The 16,820-nt window shown below is 42.1% G+C and overlaps 1 pseudogene; it reads right to left on the bottom strand.

Moving 5' to 3' along the window:
• The window catches only part of LOC111980852 (ankyrin-2-like), a 371,288-nt pseudogene that overhangs the window by 24,030 nt on the left and 330,438 nt on the right, over positions 1–16,820 (bottom strand).

Here is a 16,820-nt window from a genome sequence, read left to right as displayed (position 1 = left end):
TTATTATTATTATTATTATGATGTGATTTTAAAAAGGATTGATGGAAATCCAATACTGGAAACATCTGGCAGATCAGATAAAATATATATTTTTTGAGAATAGCAACCACAGACACTTACAGGACACTTTTCAGTGTTAAATATGCAATGTTAATTTGAACATTCTTCAAAAGCACTGGGAAGTGATTATCGTCTCTGACACTGAGTACCGATATGCCTGGTGTTCCACTCACCCGTCCAACTGAAGCCCAGGTGGTCTGCTGTTATTTCCAACCGTTCCTCTYTCYTCTCGGCTTCATCCTGGGMATCTACTGTAAATGCCACCACAACAGCAGGAGAGCCGTGAGAGGATAGGCCGCGCAAGGATGGACAGGAAAAGTCACATTCACGTTAGGAAGAAAACGCTWTCTTCAACTGAGCACATGAGTAAAAAGTCTCCACTGGCTTTATTGTGCTCTGTGGTGCGATAATGTTAACTATTTGGAGGTATGTGTGGATAATTAACAGTAACTGAAATGGACATGTATTTGGTGTATAGCTTCTTATTACACTATGATGTTGGTTCATAGTGTAGCAATACCATAAAAGTGATCCCCATGCAATTTTCAGGACTCTAAACTATTTTTTTTTACACAAATGGAAATATACTGCATTGAAATAAATTGCAGAAGTTCAACAGCAACAACATTGTAACAGCTCGGGAAAAATGATTGTGGTTTCTTCTCTCATTTTATATAATTCAGCTTTACTCCTACAGCCTAATTTGGTTAATAAAATATATTTGATACTAAATCTGACTATGACAAATTATGTCAGTGACATCAAAATAAAACTGATCCTTCATTCCTTCAATTATTTAAATGATTTAATTGATTCCTAAGTCAATCTGGAGATAAAAAAGAGAAAAAAGAAAAGAGACACAGCCACAAACACAAGACACAGCTCAAACACCACAGAAGCAACCACAAAGAGTCTTTAGTTACACATCACCTTAGCTACAAGACACAGAGAAGCGGCACCGTTTACGGTTAGCACGCTAGCAACACACAAYAGAGAGAGAGAGAGAACGAGCCCCTTAAGGAGGGGGGGTACCTTGACTTCTGACTGTATCGTCGGGAATTCGTTGCATCTGCGTGTCAACAGGGTCATCCCACAGGGGTCTAATGGGATAGACATCTCCGGAAGCAGGGAACTGTATTTCGGGAAAAGTCTCCCTCTCTATGACAGAGGGGTCTATGCCGCTGCTCTCGTCATCCGAGACAGCAGCCTTCTGCTCTTTGTTTTTCTCGTCCTGAGGAAATCTCTCAACTTGCTTTGCAACTTCGTCGCTAATCTTATCGACAAACTCTATAGATTTCTTGCGCGGCTCGCTTTTGTCTTTGGCGGGGGTGGAAGTGTGAGATGTCTGACCAAGCTTGCCTCTAACTGGCAGCCTAGATTGGAAACCAAAGCCTGACTTTGGCTTGATGGAGTAGTCTTCGCTCATGGGACGACCCAGGTCCTTTTTAGATGATGACTTGTCTGCCTCACAGAAGCTCTTTGCTTTGGAAGACGGCGTCTTGGTTTTGGGTACAGCAGAGGGACCTGTATCTGTCTCAGACTTTCTCCTCAAGTCCTTTTTTACTGGGACCTTGAGCTTTGTGTCCTGGGATGACTCAGTACGTTTAACTGATGGCTCAGACTTGACAGGGCTAGCCTTGCCCTTGACAGGTATTCTCGATTTGGACTCTAAAGCGGGAGACTCTTTTTTAGGACTAGCTGAAGAGGGGGATGCAGGGGATGTAAAGGAGGAAGCAGTTTTAACCTGACTTTGGGGGCCAGCCTTGGCTGGGGGTTTAGTTGGGATCTTTGGAACTTTTTCAGTAGAAGTTGGGGTTTTGGTCTTTTCTGTGGTTTGGGGGAGTTCTATGACCGAATGCTGCTCCTCTGGAGAGGAGTCAGAGGACTCTTGGTCCTGTTCTGGGTACACTGATCGAGTGACAGTGGTTACTGCTGTCTCAACATCTGTTATCATTGGATTGAGGGAACTAGTTTCTACCTCTAGGGGGGTCTCCTCTACAATTATGTCTGGTTTCACCTCTAAAGTTTCAGGAGACACTGGTGATACTGGGTCTTTGTCCTTCTTAGTGGTCTTAGCTGAGGCAGAAAGACCCATTTTAGGGATTCTAGACTTAGAAGCATCTGATTTTGAGGGGGTGGCTGCTGCAGCTTCACTACCTTTCGGATCTTCCTCTGTCGAGGCACGGTGTGTGGAATCTGAAGCATCTTTCGCCTGTTCCTCGTCTTCCTCCACTTTTATTTGCAGGGTCAGGTTGAGTCCGACTTCACTTTCTGTTTGGACTCCTCTATCTCCTGGCTCATCTCTGACCTGTTCAGCTAGCGCCTCCTCTAGGGGCTGCTCGCCTATCTGGAAGAAGGCAAAGCCCTCGTCCTCATAGCTCCGTTTGGTCATGTCAATAGCTCCGCTCCGAGTCATCTCAAAGAGCTTCCCCTCTTGGAAGAGGAATGGATTGGGCTCGCTGGTTGGCGTGCTTTCTTCCGTGGGGCTCCTTCCTGGGGTGGTGTCCGGGGTTGCCCCCTGGGACTGCCGGTCTACAATCAGACCCAAGATCTTCTGCTCTTCCTCTTTGACGCGGGCCGCAAAAGCATCATCGTCTTCGCGCATGGCACTCCAAGGGTCTGCCTCCGCTCTGGCGGTTACACCCTTTGACTCGGTTCTGGGAGGTTCCTCTTCCTCATCGTCTTCCTCTGTGTCATCGTAGATACAGATCTCAGGTTTGAATGTTTCCCTCACTTGTCCAATGACAGCAGTGGAGGACGTTTCTACCTCAGGGGCTCCTGAGTGTCTCCTGTGATCTCCTTTCACTTCGTCAGTTATATTACTCTCTATTTGACAGGGAGCTTTTACAGCAGCTGTCTGCAGACTGCCTGCATCTGATTCTTTCCCTCCCCCATCATCCTCCTGGCTTTCCCTTGATTTCCTCAAGCTTTCCTCCTTYTGCTCATCGGTTATGTTTGCAGCCCCCTCAGAGCTGGAAGACACGGTAACCGTTTTAGCTAAACTGTCTTCCGTGTCATCCATGTCTTCGCGTGACTGAACTGATTGTGGGACATGCTGCTCTGAGACAGATTGAGGTCCCTCCACTGCTACCATTGTAGCTGTGCTCTTGGCTTCTGTGTGGTSGATTCCTTCATGCACACCTGCTGGAAAAGGAGAGGGAGGTTGTACTTTAATAAGGGATTCAACAGAAAGAGCTAACTCTGAGGTCTCCTTGGCCCTATTGARCCCACTCTCATTTGCGGACTCTAGTTCAACTGTTTTGAAGCTRTCATCCCCTGCTTCGTCACCCGCTAAGGCAATGATATATTTTCTAGAGTTCTTTTTGGCTCTGGTGTCCTGGTCCACTTCCTCAAATGTWTTTTTTTTGGCTGACATTTTAAACATCTCATCCTCTGGGATGAATTTCCTCTGTGCTTCTGCCTCATCATCCTCTTCCTCTGAGTATTCGGGGATGAAAGCTGGTATGGACACCACAGATAGGTACATGTGGTCGGGGGTTTTGGGGTTTACCTCATAACTTACCTCTTCAGAACTAGGGGTGTCGGGGGAGAGGGGACTCTTACCAGAACTTTCCATCTGGGACGAAGTCTGCTCGATACTGTCATCATCGTTGGCACTAGCCTCCTGGTCCCTGAGTAGCCTACTACGCAACGCGTCTGGGGGGAAGTCTGAGGCTTTGGAGGGCTCTGGGTGTCTAGAGGACCCACTGGGCTGATCTAGAACGGGAGGGAATGTTTTCTGCTCTACAGGGCTGCTTTCTAAGGAGTCACAACAGGGGGATTCCTTTGTTGGGCTGGGCTCGATGGAGTCTGGGGTCCTATGGGAGGAGTCGTCTTCCATGAGGGGACTATCCTCGTCTAGAGAGTCTCTGTGGCTTATGGTCAAAGATTCGTCGGCTAAGGGACTGAGGGTATCTGGGTCTTTTAATGGCAATTCTAAGCTTCCTTGACGYTGAGTAGAGGCACTAGAAGCAAGGGTCGTAGCTAAAGCTGATGCTAGCTTGTCATCAGCGCTCTCCTCATCACTAATGAAGCTCTCTAAAGTCTCTGAAACTCTCTTTGTAAGCTTTCTCGGTTTAGATGGCTTAGACTCGCCCGTCTGAAAAGATATGGACTCACTCGTGGTGCGGTCGTCTGCAGCCTCACTGGGAGAGACAGGGAGGGTCATTTCCGTTAATGGCTGGTCATCAATGGTCCCCACACCGGAGTCTCCAGACTTGTCCTTGGTTTTATTGTCACCTTTGACAGCTATAGTAGCAGCTGTTGAGTTTTTAGTGGACTGGTCAGCGTTTTTGGGAGAGAGGGAGAGACTGTCAGGGCTTGTTCCAGGGGTGGCTAAGCCCTCGTGTTTGAGGCTATCCTCTGAGCTAAGGTGAGGAGGACTACCATCACCCAGGCTTGCACTGGGAGAGTCTGCCACGCCCTCATGTTTCAAACTATCAGAGCTATCATAGAGGGAAATATTCAGAAACTCTACGGTTTCAGTTAGGTCTGGCTGGGCAGCAGGACTACCCTCTACAGAGGTCTGCTTAAACTGTTGGTACTCTGGATTGTCCTCAAGCTCTGCTTTAATTTCAGCACCAAAGTCTTTGGAGTGCTTTCTGTGTGGGCTAATTTGCTCATCTTTCTCTCTGTGGTGCTCGCCAGGAATGGCGTCCAGTGATACTTCCCGTTCGTAACGGATTGTGGTGGCTTTGATAGTGGATTTTGACTGTTTSGGCTGTAATTCTGATTCTGTTGTTTCATGCTCTGTAGAGGTGTGGGTTTTGAGCTCGAAAAGTCCAGACTTTCTCTTTGAGGGGTCCTGCCCCTTTTGGAAGGATCGCATGAGCTCCCTTACTGACATAGTCTCCTGCAGCTTCTCAGACTCAGTTTTGGGGGACTTAGGGGGGCCCTGTTTAGCGGTGTCCTGTTTTGAGGGGCTCTGTTTCAATTTAAGGGTCGTTTCTTCGGTCCTTTGAGGGATTTTGCTCTCCACAGCAACCTTTGAGGGTTTGGTGCTAGTTGGCTTTTGACCCTTCTGCTCTGCCTCCACTTTCTGCTGAAGGGCTTTGACTTTGTCTTTTATGGACCCAATGGGGGTCTCCTCAACTACTGGGGACACAGGTGACACTGGTTTAGGGTCTGTGGGTGCACTTAGGCGAGCATCCCCATAGGTATATTCCTCCGCCTGTTCCTGGTCTTTTCCTTTCCTCCTGGCTGGCTTTTTGAGTTCAACAGCAGGAGTTTTGATTGTAGCTGTTGTTATTATTGTCGTTGTGGTTCTTTTCATGCCTTTGCGCAGGACAACCTCTGTGAATTTCTCTTGGACCACATCCTCCTGAGCTGCTGCACTGGAGCCCTCAGGTACATCCAGGAGATATTCTTTGAGTTCACCAGTCAGGTGTGTGATCATGCCAGACACGTCTTTGATGGCTTTAGGTCTGGGAATCCCTCTGTTGACTCTGACTTCATGTAGAATAGGTTCCTGGGGTTCTAAGGCAGACATCTTTTTGGCCTCCTCTATATCACAGTCTGAGAGGAGGATCCACTCTTCATTCATTCTGGCTGCTATTGCTGCCCCCTCTGCTACCTCACCCTCCAATGTTCCACTCCTGAGTATCTTGCCCACTTTCTCCAAATCCTCTTTGACCTTCTCCATGATTTCAAACGGCTCGCCCTGAACCTCCTCAGCCCCTTTCTCCAGACCGCTCACTTCCAGAGAACTGGATTTGTCAGTGGAATCCGTGGTTAGGATGGCTGACATTTTGATCAGGTCTTGTTTCAGCTCAGACACATCGGAGAGAAGGTCCGGATCTCTTTTCTGGACTGTCGTCGACGTAGTGTCTTCGTCATCTTCCATTTTGGCAAGAGGACAATTAAGGTGCAAAAAAAATTGAAATTGAAATGAAAAAGARACAGACATTGGAGAATGTGGTCAGGACAGGAACAGGAATAGTACAAACTTTCAGGATTCAAAGGGTAAAGCAGGGTCACAGTGACATCTACAGAATGTATCAAAGGGAGGGGCTTTTGATCMACTGGGGTTCTTTGGCGGCAAATACTGCAGCAAAGCAAAAAGCCAACTAAATCATAAAGATGGGAAGGAAATGAGCAGGAAATAACTTGCTTATACACATATTCTGCACATTCACGCTCACAACACAAAAGCGCGAACATATCTAAAATAAGTACTCGATCAAACAAAYGATGAGCAACAACAGACACCCACAAATCAACAAAAGATAAGGAAACAGGGAAACAAACAAAGGGATAACAACATATAGGTAGACAGACATCTCAAGATTGTCTACAGAGAAAAAGAGAAAAACATGTTTTAAAAAACAATTTTAAAAACGCAATTTTTTCCTCAGAGAAGAAAGCCAGTGATAGCTGGAATGTTGCTAGGACTGTCTGCGAGTGGTCTGAGTGAGGAAGGAAAATGGAAAACTAGCTGTATTGGCAGAGAGGTTTGGATTTTTTTTTTTTTGTCTGTTAACTTATTTACCGCCTGGTGATGTCACTAGGCAGGCCAAAACTCCATCCCACCAAAACAGGTGGAACTTTCAGGCAGTCTTTTCAAACAGATCTTACACTAAAAGGGCATGATCCTCATTTCCACAATTCTACAATATTATTCCAAWCTCACAGTGTGGAAATATATATATAAAACACAGGGAAATCACGTTTTTGACTGCACTGGGCCTTTAAGGAAATGTATGTTCTAAAACAGGAAAGCATAATTGATTGAAGGGAAGGGCATGTGGTCCTTTTATAGGACTGTATCCATTCCCTATAATAACTTAAACTAACTTAAACTAACTTGTACTAACTTGTACTAACTTATACAAACTTTCTGAAACATAACTGAAGAGAAAATTGAAAATCATAATAAGAGTAGCAACAGTGGATTAAAACTGATTCAAATAGAGAGTGAAAAGGAATTCAAAGATCAATGTTAAAGCAAACCAAAGAGTCAATATAACTCTCACACTTGACACACACCCAGACACAGGAACACACACATACACACTCATGTAAGCCAAGTTATTTCCATGCAAAGCAAAGGGGAAAGTTGACATGCAGCCTCCTGGTGAAAAGTGAGTGGAGCAAATTTAAAGTGATTCATTTAATTCATTAAATAAAACTAGCAAACACTAGCAAATCTACATTTTATATTTATCAAAGARTGGTTAATTTAGGTATTCACATTCAATAGTGTGGTGAGTTGCGGTCTACTGTTTTCTCATAGACTATGACTACAAAAGGTGAAGCTAAAGCATCAATTCCATATTATGTATGACATGTGTATGCAAATTGCCACATGCATACACTGTTCAATGTAATGAAGTTGAAATCAACAAATAACACTGTGTACATTACATTGTCTATCAGTTTATGTAAGACCTGTGTGTGCTGTACATGTATGTTTTGAAGGTARGTGCACACAGAAATATTTTCTATATTATGTATATTGCATAAATATGTAGATATCCAGCTATGCTGAGGCACATGACCATGATTATTGATCCATTAGTCAATCAATGAATAAATTAGATGCAAAGGGAAAATATGATCCATATATGGGTAGGGAATGAAGGATGGGATCTGGAGGGCTGGGAAAGCTAGACTACAGTTTGCTTTGCCATTAGGGTACTAGAATTACTATGGGGGTACTATTCTGTTGTCACATAAACATCACCAAGTTATCAATTACAGTTTGTTTGAACTCTCTCTCTCCATGTGTCCCATATTCAAAATGGCAGAGAGGAGGAAGTCAGCATGAAGACACTGGTGCAACGATGTGTGACATGAGAAATGGATGAAGTTCATGCCCGATGAAGTTGTTGGCATAACCTTGGCTGAGGTGCGGTGGAGTGAAAGTTTGTGTTGTTTTGTTTTTGTGACAAAGACAAAACATGTAGAACTTAAAGGACTTTGAAAAAGTCTTGCATGTGCTACAGCTTTGCTAACAAGGGTCATATGAAGCTCAACGTTTATGCATTCGCTCTGGTTACCATTCTGTACTGTTCTCTACAATGGTCAACTAGCATAACATCATTAGCAAYGTCTAAATCTATGGCATGGTTATAATGCACTTATCAAAGCAATTTCCTAGTCATAATGTTTGAGTAATGCAGCCATATTATAACAGTTAAAAGTTAAATGGCATGTCTATAAAAGTTTTAGTATAGCTGAGAAAGAAAATATGTTTTAAAGGTGTTATCAAAAAATKGTATATTACTTACATTTCTCGAGCGTCCTGCTGATCTGTATAGAGGAATACAGAAATTGCACTATGAATATATAATTAAATCATTGTGTAAGAAAAATCTAGGCAAGATTTTGAACACATTTGCTACACGAAGGAAAAAGTAGTATAATTGGACATAGAACTGTTACTAATATCTAAAGATGGATACTCTAGTACAAGTGACAAGCACAAGAATTGATCAGTAATAACATGGAACACGGAGAGCCATATACTAAATATATAAATACATGGCCCTTTCTAATACCTAATATAATAGCTAAATGGCAAACAAAGTGGACGTCTAGTGACAAGCTTCTAGCCTGAAAAGAGCATGTAAAGATCATTAAAAATKAACACTAGTTAGCGGGGGAGAAATGGGGAGAGAGGCACAATGTTACCTCTTCCTCAGCCTCTTGGTCGGAATCAGATTCCTTTTGGGGTGCAAGAAGCAGAAAGAAAGAAAGATAGATAGATAGRTAGTTAGTTAGCTAGTTAGATAGTTAGACAGATAGACAGATAGAGGAGGGGGAGAGAAAAGAGAGTGGGCAAAGCAAAATTACCATAGTGACAGCTTTGAAGGTAGGTGGCCAATCAATGTTGTTTTTTGGCAGGGTGGTTCAGAGTAAACATAAMATATCATTATTAAAGGAGAAGGGATTCATGCTACACTATAGGACAGCTACCAGTACTTACATATAGTACTGCTGGTTGCTTGTAGTTAGTTCATAAATCACAGTTAACACTAAAACTGCTGAAGCAGTCATTTTGACTGCTCATGCTCCCCTCCGCCCTTGACTTTCCTAAATAAGTCTATATAACACACTGTCGTTGTTAGAATCTTAATATCATAAACAAAACTGGAGTTAGAACCAATTTTAGGAGGGCATGTCATTAAATGGAATGGTTTCCCCCCCTTATCCCTACAGTTGAAAGTGCAGTGTCCATCTGATAATCCCCCCGACAATTGCCTCAAAGCTGGCTGGTTAGCTAACATTACGTGACGTGTGTACAACACCCGTTGAATAAGACCTGTGTCAGTAAACGTCTGCAAAAAAAGCATAATTAAATTGCTTTTAATTCCTATTCCTATTATCCAGAGGTAAACAAGTCATTGGCCAGAGCGTCAAGTGTACACCAACGAAACGAGATGGGTGGGGCTAAAACTTAAGAGGGTGGGGACGATGCTGAATGGGTGTAGACAAAGAAGTGCTCTTCACGAGATACCAAAACATTCAAAGGCCATTTTCTCAAGTGAGTTTACAAGTTGATCAACTTTCAAAGCAGAAGTACTTTCCCATTGTTCCTCAACTGTAGTGTATGATACACCATTTTGTAGCTCTGAGTCTCTACTTTTATCCATGGGAAAAAACACAACTTCAAATTGTGTTACATAAGACCGAATCCAGGTGGTGAGTCACATTTATCCATTCTAATTATAGGTCTAAAATGGTATGTACCTTATATCAGTTCACCAAATCAAAGCAGTCTTATCAGTCTAATCTGACCTACTTGGAGTAGGCTGCACAGTGAGAGCGTGCGTAACTGTACATGCTGAACGGCTTTCAATCTCTTGGGAAAAAAAGGCAGCAGGTACGAGTGTCTGAGAATGTTGTTGATGAGGCTTGTGGAACATTATGTTAGCAAAGGGAGCAATGTCACCATGGACAATTTATTCACTTCACTTCACTTGTCATTGGCGAACAAGTTGCTTGCAAAGAAAACCAGTCTGGACGGCACCATGAACAAAGTGAGTCCGGAGCCTCGTCCCTTTGTACAAAATACGGCACCTGCACAGCAGTTGTATTCCACAAAGGTGCAGAAGAATGACAAAACAACAGGACTGTCACGACTTCCGCCGAAGTCGGCTCCTCTCCTTGTTCGGGCGGCGTTCGGCGGTCGACATCACCGGCTTTCTAGCCATCGCCGCTCCATTTTTCATGTTTCCATTTGTTTTGTCTTGTTCCCTGCACACCTGGTTTTCATTCCCTAATCAATCTACATGTATTTATTCCTCTGTTCCCCATCATGTCTTTGTGTAAGATTGTTTGTGGTACGTGTTTGTTGTTGACGCGCCAGACTGTTTTTTTTCTTCCCCGTGGTATTTCACGAAGATGTTTATTGTTAAACATAATTCTTGTGACTGTTTTGCGCATTTTGCCTCAATAAAGTGTGCGCCTGTTCACAAATCTCTGCTCTCCTGCACATGACTTCGCTACCAGTACGCACACACCAGACTTCGCTACCAGTACGCACACACCTGACAAGGACACAATCAGGAGAAAACTGGAGACTATTACGCACTACAACCAAACAAAGGTATGTCAGAGTGTGTCAAGCAAATGAAAGTTACAAAAATGGTGTCAGCTGTTAGGACAAGGGATAACAGCTAAATGAAATGCAACTGTTAGGACAAGGGATAACAACTAAATGAAATCCAACTGTTAGGACAAGGGATAACAACTAAATGAAATCCAACTGTTAGGACAAGGGATAACAACTAAATGAAATCCAGCTGTTGCCATTGTGTGAAGATGCACACAATCAGAAGCTGACAATAATAGACTATTTTTGACTGCTGTCATATCGACATACAGTATATTCATTATAATGCTATTATTGCTTTTGTGCCGAGTTTCACTGTTTATCAAGGCTACTTGGCTCTTATAATGATGTTTAGGCTACTGAAGTTTTCATAATTTGTTTCATATAAAAATAAGCTGGTACCATGTTGCAACGCATATGCTTTCTGTTTCATAGTTGTAACAAAGGCCATGAATAAAATTGAACACTAACATTTTTGTGTTTTTGTGTCTTTACATACAGACACAGAAACTAATGACAATGAAATTTGTGTTATTTCAAATAAAATACAAGTCGTATTCTAATGTTAACCAAGGCCTTCATAAAAACAACCAAATTATTATTTTTGCGATAGCGTATTTGAAATGTATTAATTACACTGTTAGAATGTTAGCTTGAAGGGGGTCCCTCCAGGCCCAGCGGTACTAGTGTTAAAAGGTGTAGTAATGATTTTAATCATACAGACAGACAAAATAACAGATTTGGTCACAGGTTATGACCCCAATATAACACCAATTTAAAGGAAGATAACATGCTATGAGAACTGTCATTGCATGTCACGTATGCATATTTTGCATGTTAGTATGCAAACAACACACCTGTAGAATGTACTTGTGGGAGATGCTAGTGAGGTATTGGAATACTCAGTAATTCTTGAAGTCAATCAATCATTTTAACTTAAAGGAAAAACCTAAGCAAAACCACAAATTCCTATAATTTACATTGTTAAATAACATTAATATGTGGGAACAATACTTTTTGAGAGCAAATGTTTCATTTTGTCGTTATAATAATGTTGGTAGCAGCAAAATGGAATGCACCCTGGACTGAAGAGGCAGACAAACAGGAGAAATGTGGTGGACCGGGACTCTGTTAAATTACACATTTCTCGAGGCAGAAATATCACAAAAATATGATCAATGGCTCATTCGAGAGAAGATATGACATTGGCCAGTAGTGAAATCTGACATGTTTGATAGAAGTTTTCACGATCTAAAATTCGCTAATCTCTTTCACCAGTTCGAGAGCGACTTTATCGCAATGCTACGTCATACTGGTGAAATTCTGCCTGCTTGAACGGCAATAGCTACAGATACACATGAAAACATGTAATGACCCCGAGAATCGATAGAACATCGCTCAAAGATAGATGCACCAAAAACATTATACATTCAAAATGGGTGAATCTTTCCTTTAACATTAAGTAAGGAATTCTGAACACTCAGGCATGTAATGGTAACCGTTGGGGTGCTATACCAGCACTCAGAGTTGTTCCTGTACAAGGTCACATGGTCAGGAACAATTCCAGGTCCTAGGTGTACCCTACGCTGTGTGTTCAGGTGGAGTAGTGTTAAGGTGTTCTCACCTTTGAGTAGTATGGTAGTGTGATGTTCAGGTTGCATATAGCGTTGTGGGCCAGACTTCTATAAGACCTGGGTTCTTTCATAAAGGACAGACGGCCACACGGATCCTGAGTTTGTCTCGGATCTGTGGAATCATCGACATCATTATCGTCAGTCAGTCAACCAATCGACAGTATACGATATATTCCTAGTTTGAATGAAGTCAATTATATGCTGAGTGTTGAAAGATGGTAAAGTAACGTTAACCTTGATAAAGAGTGCCAGCCTGTTCTCTTTGAAAGCAAAGAAGCTGAAGAGGTGGTGCTGGCCACTCTTGGTGAGAGGGCCAGGTTGCCGAAGCAGTCTGCATAAATGGGTTTACCCTCTAGGACCTGAGGAAAGGAATCAGACATTAATTCTAGCTGAACATAGAAAATACCAAATCATTGCCTGTTAGTCATCAACAGCAAGACTTATGAAGAGTTCACACTTTACTGATAGTTCACTAACTAAAAAAAAAAAAAACTATATTATTAACAACAACTCTATTATAACACACCTCTATTGTAACACACTCTATTGTAACACCTCTATTGTAACACCTCCCTCTACTATAACACAGGCTCTATTAATAACACACCTCTATTTTAACACACCTCTATTATAACACTCACCTCTCACTTTAACCACAGCCTCTTTTACTTATAACACACACCTCTATATCATCTAACACCTCTATTGTAAACACCTCACCTCTACTTAATATATCATTCATACCCTATTACTTAATACTCTATCACCTTATTTTATAACACCTCCCCTCTACTCTAACACTACTATAACACCCTTACTATTACTACAACTACTATTCTTATAAACACCCTCTATTGTACACACCTCTATTGTATAACACCTCTATTGTAACACCTCTATTGTAACACCTCTATTTGAACACCTTCTATTCTAACACCTTAGTATAACACCTCATACTATAAACACCTCTACTATAACACCTCTACTATAACACCTCTACTATAACACCTCTACTATAACACTCTACTATAACACCTCACTTATTAACACCCTCTTATATAAACACCACTTTATAACACCTCCCCTCTATTTAACACCTACCTATACACACCACTATTATAACACATCCCTCTACTGTAACACCTCTACCGTATAAACACCTCTACTGTAACACATCTACTTAAACACCTCTATTTCAACACCTCTACTGTAACACCTCTACTATAACCACCTCTATTGTAACACACCTACTATTATAACACCTCCCCTCTACTTTAACACCTCTACATTACACAAACCTCTATTGTAACACCCTCTACTATAACACCTCTACTATAAATCTCTCTGTAACATCTCTACTGTAACACCTCTACTTAACACACCTCTATTAAACACCTCTACTTTAACACCTACTTTAACACATCCCTCTATTTATAACACACCCTCTACTATTACACAACTCTACTGTGAACACCTCTACTATAACAACACATCTACTGTAACACACCTCTATGTATAAACACTCTACTGTCAACACCACCTGCTATTATAACACCTCCCTCTACTTTAACACCTAACTTTAACACATCCCTCTATTATAAAACACCTTCTACTATTACACAACTCCTACTGTAAACACCTCTACTATAACACCTCTATGTAACCTCTTACTGCTAACCCTCTACTGTAACACCTGTCTACTGTAAACACACCTCTATTATAACACCTCCCTCTACTTTAACACAACTACTTTAACACATCCCTCCTATTCATAAGACACCACCCATCTACTATTACCACAACTCTACTGTCAACACCCTCTAACTATAACACCTCTACTATAACACCTCCTACCTATAACACCTCTACTCATAACACCTCTACTATAACACAGTCTTACTGTAACACCTCTACTGTAACATCTCTATTGTAACACCTCTACTGTTACACTCTCTATTTAACACCTCTATCTATAAACCTTCTATTATAAACACCTCTATTATAAACCTCTATTGTACACCCTCTATTGTTAACACCTCTAGTAACATCTCTAGTATAACACCTCTACTGTAACAACCTCTATTGTAACACCTCTATTGTAACACCCTCTATTGTACACACCCTCTATTATAACACCTCTATTATAACACCTCTATTATAACACCTCTACTATAACACCTCTATTATAACACCTCTATTATAACACCTCTATTATAACACCTCTATGTAACACCCTCTATTGTAACAACCTCTACTGTTACACCTCTATTATAACACCTTATTATAACACCTCTATATAACACCTCTATTATAAAACACCTCTATTGTAACACCTCCTATTTGTAACACCTCCTAGTATAACATCTCTACTGTAACAACCTCTATTGTAACCAACCTACTACTAAACACCTACCTCGACGGTCTCGCTTCTGGCCACCTCAGTGAAGTTCTCCTGCTGTTCCAAGGTTTTGTCCATCTTGTCGTCCGTCATGCAGAAGCAGCGGAGCCGCGCCTCTATGGGGTTGTGGGTCTTTGCGAAGATAACGAACTTGGCCATGTAGGGGACRCAGATGGTCTCCCTGTAGACTGAAGTGGAGAAACTGACCGACTCCTGCGCCTGCCGACAGTCTATCARCCAGAACCTGGCCGACACGTTGGTCGTGAAGGAGACACAGTCATTGATGAACGTTAGGGGCGTGGTTCCTGTAATGTCCTCCCATTGGGCTGGTGTCGTTCCACCTTTGAAGAAGAATACAATTGAAGAATGTTAAAAGGTTAGCTACAGACATTATAGTTTGTGTGTGCCAACAGTCTGTGCGTGTTTGTGTGTGTGTGTGTGAGTGTACATTGWAGAATAGTAGTGAAGACATCAAAACTATGAAATAACACATATGGAATCATGTAGYAACCAAAAMAATKTAAACAAATCAAAATATATTTTATATTTGAARATTCTTCAAAGTAGCCACCCTTTGCCTTGATGACAGCTTTGCACACTTCGCATTCTCTCAACCAGCTTCATGAGGTAGTAACCTGGAATGCGTTTCAATTAACAGGTGTGCCTTGTTAAAAAGTTAATTTGTGGAATTTCTTTCCTTCTTAATGCATTTCAGACAACCAGTTGTGTTGTGACACGGTAGGGGTGGTATTCAGAAGATAGCTCTATTTGGTAAAAGACCAAGTCCATATTATGGCATGAACGCCTCAAATAAGCAAAGAGAAACGACAGTCCATCATTACTTTAATACATAAAGGTTATGATTATCAAGGTTATCAAGYGTTATGTTGAAACTGTCTCTCATGAGGACCGCCACAGGAAAGGAAGACCCAGAGTTACCTCTGCTGTAGAGGATAAGATCATTAGAGTTAACTGCACCTCAGATTGCAGCACAAAGAAATGCTTCACAGAGTTCAAGTAACAGACACATCTCAGCATAAACTGTTCAGAGGACACTGCGTCAAATTGCTGCAAAGAAACCACTACTAAAGGACATCAATAATAAGAAAAGACTTGCTTGGACCAAAAAACACGAGCAATGGACATTAGACCGGTGGAAATCTGTCCTTTGRTCTGATGTGTCCAAATTTGAGATTTTTGGTTCCAACCACCATGTCAAGAGGTGAACGGATGATCTCCACATATGTGGTTCCCACCGTGAAGCATGGAGGAGGAGGTGTGATGGTGTGGGGGTGCTTTGCTTGTGACACTGTCTGTGATTKATTTAGAATTCAAGGCACACTTAACCAGCATGGCTACCACAGCATTCTGCAACAAAAAGCAATCCCATGTGGTTTGCTCTTAGTGGGACTATCATTTGTTTTTCAACAGGACAATCTGGTGGGTTGTTAGATAAGTGATTGCCGAACACACACTTTTTACACCACACACACACTTTTTACACACACACACACAACACACACACACACACACACACCACACACACACACACACACACACACACACCACACACACACACACACACACACACACACACACACATCGTGCTCCCGCCTCCCCCACACATACCCCACTCCACAACATAACCCCCCACTCCTACACTCACATGCTTCAATCCCTGGTCGCAGGCCTGTGCTGGTGGAGATCCCTCACTTCGCTGCCCTGAGGGGAAGGAGAGGGAGCTGGTGACTTACGCAGTGAAACAGGAGAGAGCTGGAAGGAGCACCACTGTGAACACACCGGGAGGAACTTAACCAGATCCTCACGGCATGGACGAGGGTGAGTGTGTTATCAGCGTGAGACAACACTTAGTGATCATCATAATTAAAGGCCATGGCCCCTGCTCAAAGCATTGGAAACACATCCATCCTAACCTACCTTTCTTGGAGTATTCAGTCATCTAAAATGTCTCATTTGTGAGAGTGAAGATTTAATATATGCTTACACCAACCCAGTATTTTGAGCAGTGATTACTCCAAGGAGGGATGCATTGTACTGTTAAAGTATTCAACAGGGCATAATCTGTATCAATGTACTATTAACAACCATCCCTTCTGTCCTCTCTCAAGAAGGAAATAATAGATGGAGATAAAGGCGATCAAAAGCAGATGAA

This window comes from Salvelinus sp. IW2-2015, linkage group LG3 (genome assembly GCF_002910315.2).
Source record: "Salvelinus sp. IW2-2015 linkage group LG3, ASM291031v2, whole genome shotgun sequence".
Classification (NCBI taxonomy): domain Eukaryota; kingdom Metazoa; phylum Chordata; class Actinopteri; order Salmoniformes; family Salmonidae; genus Salvelinus; species Salvelinus sp. IW2-2015.
This window is presented reverse-complemented; position numbering and strand designations above follow the sequence as displayed.